Here is a 7,970-nt window from a genome sequence, read left to right as displayed (position 1 = left end):
AGGGCACAGAGAGCTTCGGGTTGAGCCATTAGTGTTCAGGCAGCCCACCAAGGGACAGACACATTACTATAAATTGCACAAAACCTTCAGGCAGGCACGCACCTTGGGTGGCCCTGGGAAAGGCAACACCCACCGGGCTCTGTGGGTGGTAGTGCCTTTGGGGTACAGTCAGGGTAAAGATTCTAATGCTAGAATTTCTTTCTGGTGAAAGCAGATGAAACAAAACGCTTTGGGATCTTTCATTTTATGTCTTCCCCTCCACTTTTTCCACTCCCGGTGGCTGAGGAGTCACTGAGGCGGAGGAGAAAAGCTGAATTCTATTTCTTTGTTTCCAAATGGATCCTACCTCCTCCTCACCTTCCCTCGCTAAACTATAAATTCCTTGAACGAAGGGACTGTCATATTTACTGTCTTCTCTCTCTCTCTCTCTCTCTCTCTCTCTCTCTCTCTCTCTCTCTCTTTCTCTCTCTGTCTCTCTCTCTTTCTCTCTCTCTCTCTCTGTCTCTATCTCTCTCTCTGTCTCTCTGTCTCTCTCTGTCTCTCTGTCTCTCTCTCTCTCTCTGTCTGTCTGCTTCCCCCCCTCCCCCCTCATAATTAAGCACTGAGCTTTGCATATAGTAGGTACATGGTACTGAGTCTCATATTTCACTGAAAACGTTGGGAGGCATGTGCCAAGGGCTGCCCCTTTTCCTGACTCCTCATGACTTAGATGCCTCCCCCCACCTTCTCCTCCTTTAGCTCTATCTCACCAAGGCAAACCCCTCTCCATGCACAAGTGATCCCATTCCATCCCGCCTTCTCTAGTAGGTTTCTTCATCTGTCACCGCCCCCCCCACCCCTCCCCGCCTCTCTCTCTCTCTCTCTCTTTTTGCAGGGCAGAGAGGGTTAAGTGACTTGCCCAGGGTCACACAGCTAGTAAGTGTCAAGTGTCTGAGGTCGGATTTGAACTCAGGTACTCCTGAATCCAGGGCCGGTGCTTTATCCACTGCGCCACCTAGCTGTCCCCCTACTCTCTTACTAATCTTCAGTCTTCTCTCTGTGTGCTGCTTCCTTGTTCCTATAAATATACCTATGTCTCTCTATCCCCCCAAAACTCTCACTTGATCCATCCATCTATCCCCATTAATTATCCTCCTGTATTTCTTCACCCTTTCATGAAGAAATTCCTAGAGTCTACACTACTGTCTATGGTAGGCTGTCTACACTAGCTGCTTCCACTTCCTTTTCTCTTAAAGCTTTGCAGTCTGGCTTCTCATCTCATCTTTCAAAACCAAAACTGCCGAAGAAGCCTTAGCTGCCAAACCTAATGGCCTTTTCTCAATTCTTGTCTTTTTTGTCCTCTCTGCAGATGTCAATCACATTTTCCTTTTTGATACATTCTCTTTTCTCTGGGTTTGCATAACATTCCTCGCTCCTGTTCTTCTCCTACCTATCTGACCATTCTTCAATTTCCTGTGCTGTATCTCTAGTCAGGTTGCACCTGCCAGCCAAGAGTGTACCCCAAGTCTCTATGCTGGGCCCTCTTTGCCCTCCATACCATTTCACTTTGTGATATCGTGAGCTCCTTTGGATTCAATGATCATTTCTGTGCAGATAATTCTCAGATCTAAGTATCTAGCCCTAACTTCTCTCATGATCTCTAATCTCATATGTCTAATAGCTAAGTGGCACCTGTGGATAGAGTGCTGGGCCTGGAGTCAGATAGACCTGAGTTCAACTCCTGTCTCAGATATTTATGAGCTGTGTGACCTCTGGCAAGTCACTTAACTGCTGTCTGCTTCAACTATAAAATGGGGATAACAGCACCTACCTCCCAGGGTTGTTTTAAGGAACAAATAAGATAATATTTGGAAAGTACTTAGCACAGTATTTGGTACATCTTTCCAAAGGTTTGTCATGCCGGGGTGAGAGTGGGGATAAGCTCCCACTCTCTATAAAATGCTCCAATAGCGTGAGTCTCAAATAGCCTCTGACAATCGAAGCCCAACTCCTGGCCTTCTCGTGATGGAACTGTTTCCACTAACAGGAGAAGGGGCGAAGGCTAGTCACTGGCGCCTTAAAAACCAGTCTCTTCGGGCAGGTGGGGCTCATTAGCCTTGGCAGGCAACCCGCCTAGGGGAAGTAAACCCTGATTTTAAACCTCCGCTGCCTTGAGGCTATACCCATATATGGGAAAGGCTTCGGGAGTTAACCCTGAGGAAAAAATCAGGAGTCGGAGTCCCTTAGGCAGTTGGATGTTGGACATCACATCCCTCTGGCAACTCCTGCGGTGGCACTGGTGCCAAACTGTACTGGCTCTGCCTCTCCTTTGGATCTACCAATGTCGAGGAGAGGGGAAACCTGCTGCATGGGCAACAGCTTGTTTTCCATATTGATCCGCCCAGGCCAGCGCCCTGGAGAGGACACTCCAGCTACTCCTCATGGTGTAGATACAACACAGGATGCATCAGTTACCAGTTATAAGTCACTCAGGAGCTTCAGCTCCCATATCGGGCTGCACAGCCACACTGTGGCCTGTGGCTCTTCAAGATGCTGATCCATGGTCGTCCAAGACTGGTGGAGGCCTACCACTACTATTCCCTCCCCTTCTCCTTACTCTTCCCCACACTCAACATCTTGAACTGAATGTCCCATAGACATATTAAACTCAATATATCCAAAATGGGGGGCAGCTAAGTGGTACAGTAGATACAGCACTGGCCCTGGATTCAGGAGGACCTAAGTTCAAATCCGGCCTCAGACACTTGACACTTACTAGCTGTGTGACCCTGGGCAAGTCACTTAACCCTCATTGCTCAGAAAAAGAAAAAAAATATATATATATATCCAAAATGGAACTCATCTTTTCCCCAAAGATCTCTTCTCTTCCTTACTTCTGATGATTGTTGAGGGCACCATTATTCCTGCCCCATCTCTCTCACCACCCCCTTCTCTCATATCCAATCTGTTAAGTCATGAGGATTCTACCTTGGCAAGATTTCTTTAGAGCCCCCTTCTCTCCTCTGACACTCTAGGTAGGCCTTCATCACAGGCAATAGCCTGTCTTAAATCCATTCTCCACTCAGGTATCAAAGTGATCTTCCTGAAGCACAGGCCTGATAATGTCACACTGTGCTCTGCCCCTATTCAATAAATTCTGTCAGCTCCTTATCACCTCTAGGATTGAATACAAAATCCTCTGTTTGACTTTGAAAGTCTTTCATACCCATGCTATCCACCTTCAAATAGAGAGTTGGTAGACTCAAACTACAAATTAAACCCATTCATTCTTTTTTTGTTGTTGTTGTTGTTTTTTGGTGGGGCAATGGGGGTTAAGTGACTTGCCAAGGATCACACAGCTAGTAAGTGTCAACTATCTGAGGCCGGATTTGAACTCAGGTCCTCCTGAATCCAGGGCCAGTGCTTTATCCACTGTGCCACCTAGCTGCCCCCAACCCATTCTCTTTTTTTAAAAAAAATTTTTTTTTGGAGATGGCTAATGAGGGAATTTGTTTTCTAAGACTATAATATTTATAATAGGTTTTTCTTGCCTTCTCGATGAGTGGGAGAAGGAGAGGATGAAGGGAGAGAATTCAAAACTCAAAAATAAAATAAAATGGAATTTAAAATATAAAGTCCTTCATAACCTTGCCCCCTCCTACCTGTCTAGTCATCCACCTTATTTGCCCCTGTCTTCTCTGTGGTCTAGCAGCATTGGCCTTCTTGAGGCTGCTTATATAAGACACTCAATCTTCCGACTCCTGATGTTTTTATTGGCTCTCTCCTCTACTTAGAATTCTCTCCCTCCTCATCTTTACCTCCTGGTTTTCCTGCCTCCGTTCAAATCTGAGCTAAAATCTTGTTGGTATTGTTTAGTCATTTTTTCAGTTGTGTCCAACTCCTCAGAACCCCTTTTGGGGTTTTCTTGGCAGAGATACTGTATTGGTTTGCCATTTCCTTCTCCAGCTCATTTTACAGATGAGGAAATTGAGGCAAACAAGATTAAATGACTTGCCCAGGGTAACATAGCTAGTAAGTGTCCAAGTTCAGATTTAAAATCAGGTCTTCCTGACTCCCCCAGCTGCCTCAGCTAAAATCCTACCTTCTGCAAAAAGCCTTTCTTTGTCCCAATTAATGCTACTGCCTTACCTCAGATTATCTCCAATTTATCCTGTATATATAGATATATATATATAGAGAGAGAGATAGTCTGTCTATAATTTGGGGGGGGTGGGGCAATGGGGGTTAAGTGACCTGCCCAGGGTCATACAGCTAGTAAGTGTCAATTGTCTGATGCCGGATTTGAACTCAGGTACTCCTGAATCCAGGGCTGGTACTTTATCCACTTTGCCACCTAGCTGCCCCTTTCCATAATTATTTGCATTGTTTCCCCTATTAGATCATAAGCTTGGGGGGGAGGGGCACAGCTAGGTGGTGCAGTGGATAAAGCACCAGACCTTGATTCAGGAGGACCTGAATTCAAATCCACACTCAGACTTGACTAGCTGTATGACCCTGGGCAAATCCTTAGCCCTCATTGCCCTGAAAAAAAAAAATCCCCAAAATAAAGAGGTATCCTGAAATCTGTCTACAGGACCCCAAATTAAAAACCTTTGCCTTAAGGGATTGGCTGCTATTACTTCCTCACCAACTGTTTTTGCCTGAAGATATAATTCCTAGTTTCAGCTTTACTTATTTCTTTTACTTCCCCACCTCAAGATAAGAAATAGATAGGCTGCCAGAAGTACACTTTAATGAGGCTGGTAATGTCCAGATTTGGATCCTGGAACCACTATTGTAACCAAACAACAGTAATAATGACTGACAATTATATAGAACTTTAAAATTTGTAAAGCACTTTACAAATATTATCTCATTTGAACTTCAAAACTTTATTAGATTGGTACTAGAAGTATAATTATATACATTTTACAGATGAGAAAAACTGAGGCCCAAAGAGATTAAATGATTTGAACATGACCACACGGTAAGTGTCAGCGATGGAATCCGAATTGAGACCTTCCTGACTCCTAGTTCAGAATTCTTGTCAGTTCAACATCACCTGAATTTTATAAGATAAAACAAATTATAGAGAGTGTTACCTGTAACTCCTGAGGCCTTTTCCCTGGTACCCTTGGGTCCTAGGTTGGGTATGATTTTCCTTAAGTCTATTAACAGATCGCACATCATTATAGTAATTATTCATCAAAGGAATGCAATATCTGATCTGACTTGAAACACCAGCTGGGTGTCCATGTGTGTATCCTCGCTAAACCTTACTTTAAAGCTGCAGTCTCTCCTGTAGTCACTAGAGGGCAGTCAGCCTGGAAAAATTTAGGCTGCTCCCTCCCAGGTCTGGAATTAATCTAAGGGATGAAATGGAGTCTTTCTCAGACCATGGAAAAATGAAATCTAGGGTCTGTACACAGTTCTAGCCCATCACCCAGTTTGCTGCCCATGGCGAATATTCCCTGAGACACATCCTGGTGATGGAGGGAAGCTCAGATGTCCTCTGGTGTGCCCAAATCGTCAGAAGCAGCGTTGCCAATCTCTCTGTCCCTGAATCATTAGCCCTCCAAGCCCAGAGGAAGGTGATACTTTGAAAAGATAAGATGTGGGCACCGGTTACAGAGGTATTTTTGTTTTCAGGAAAGGATTAGACAAAGTCCACTCTCTCTACTCCAGTTAGCCTAACTGCCCCTGACTGAGTAGGTATCTGAGCTAGTGCTGCCACTTTGTGGCTCTAGGTAGGGATTGCATCCTCCCAGGGACATCGAATACCTTGACAACAATCCCATTACTCAGCATGGACCTGATCTGGCGCTGCCGTTTTACTATTCTGTGCTGCCTGTGGAATTTGCGGAGTCATAGGGTTGAGGGGTGGGTGCAAATGGGAAACCAAAACCTGCCCACAGAAATAAATATGATACAAAGACCTGGCAGAAACAGATATGTACATTCGTTGCTTGTGGCATTGCAAATTTGTAGGATATTTTTTAGAGAGCAATCTGGTATTACACCATATTCAGTTTTAAAAGCCCAACATTTATTGTGTCCATTATGTTCCAGGGAAGGCAAAAGATAATCCCTGCCCTCAAAGAGCTTACATTCTTTTTTTTTTTTTTTTTGCGGGGCAATGGGGATTAAGTGACTTGCCCAGGGTCACACAGCTAGTAAGTGTCAAGTATCTGAGGCCGAATTTGAACTCAGGTCCTCCTAAATCCAGGGCCGGTGCTTTATCCACTGCACCACCTAGCCACCCCACCAGAGCTTACATTCTAATGAGGGAAGACAACACACAAAAGGAAGCTGAGGGGGCAACTAGGTGGTGCAGTGGATAAAGCACTGGCCCTGGATTCAGGAGGACCTGAGTTCAAATTCGACCTCAGACAGTTGACACTTATTAGCTGTGTGACCTTGGGCAAGTCACTTAACCCTCATTGCCTGGCAAAACAGCAACAACAAAAAAGAACAAACCTCCCCCCCAAAAAAAGGAAGTTGAAAGGGGGACAGGGAGGAAGGAGTCCATTGGAGTGCAGCCAGGTGGGAAATGATGAGTTATCTTGCCTGGGCACTCTCCTTAAATGGAAGTTCTGGGAGGAACTATTCATTTTTCCAATCAGGAGGAGCACCAAGGGCAGAAGGTACTGATGAGGTGTGAATTCCAGGGCTGAAGTGACCTTCTAATATGTAGAGGTTCCTGGAGCATGATGGAGTAAATGCAGAGCAGTACAGCTGGATGGGAAATTTTGTAAACCTAACAGTTACAAAAATTATTATATCCTTTGACTCAATAATTCCCTTGTTAGGAATATGCCCTGAAAGTATTGTCAAGAATGACTCAAAAAAGAGCTATTTGTTCATAGCTGTATTAAATATATTTGCAAAAGAACTGGAAGCAATTTAAATGACCAACAATGGGGGAATGGTTAAATCAATTATGGTACATTAATATAATGGAAAACTAATGCAATTAAGATGTACAAGTATGAGTAATTCAAAGAACTTTGGAAAGACCTTTAGGAAATAATTCAAAGTAAAGAAAGCAGAGACAGAAAAACAAAGTAAACACTAACTAAGACCATATAAATGGAAAATTGAATGAGAAAGAATAGACAAAAAAATCCTGATGAGACTTAAGAGTGACTGAAAAGTTTTAAAGATACTTAATGCATTGACATTAATTGATTTAAATTTGTTTTCTAGTTTAAAGTGGATGATTTATTCAAAATAAAGAGGAATCTGAACATTGATATAAATGGTTACTTAGTTTAGTTGTTATTTATATCCAATATTATTTTGGGTTTTTTGTTGTTGTTGTTTTGTGGGGCAATGGGGGTTAAGTGACTTGCCCAGGGTCACACAGCTAGTAAGTGTCAAGTGTCTGAGGCTGGATTTGAACTCAGGTCCTCCTGAATCCAAGGCTGGTGCTTTATCCACTGCACCACCTAGCTTCCCCCTATATCCAATATTGTTTTAAAGAAAAAAATTATCAAAAAATCTTTTAAAAGTGTATGATAGATTCTAAGTGGAAGCTGGAAAGTGACAGGCGTTCTGCTGCATATTCTCAGCTGATTCCTGGGCGGTGGTATTTTTTCAGGTATTATAATTTCCCTTTCCCCATTTTATTTCCTTTCCCTTGATCCTACTGATCCTGTTTGTGTTTTTTTTTTTTAAGTTCGTTCTTGTTAAAATAAATCTTGTTCTGTTTTGAGGGAGGCTAAAAAAAAAGAAAAGTGTATGATAGAAAGAAGTATATACCATAGATGACTGGGTGGTTGGAGAGGATGGCACTATTCCCTTCCTTTTCCAAGTCTCCACCAGACATCTAGATCCATACATTTCAGAACCCCAAACTAGAGTCATATGTCCTTTGGTTCTGAGTAGTAACAGCCAGGAAATGAGTTGTCAGGGAGCTCCTTGCTTCCTCTCTATTCTCCCACTTTCAGTCCAGGGTCCTGGTGCTGAGAATCTGCTCTAATTCCTCAGCA

The sequence above is a fragment of the Dromiciops gliroides genome, chromosome 2 (assembly GCF_019393635.1).
Source record: "Dromiciops gliroides isolate mDroGli1 chromosome 2, mDroGli1.pri, whole genome shotgun sequence".
NCBI classification, from domain to species: domain Eukaryota; kingdom Metazoa; phylum Chordata; class Mammalia; order Microbiotheria; family Microbiotheriidae; genus Dromiciops; species Dromiciops gliroides.
Note: the sequence above shows the minus strand (reverse complement) of the source record.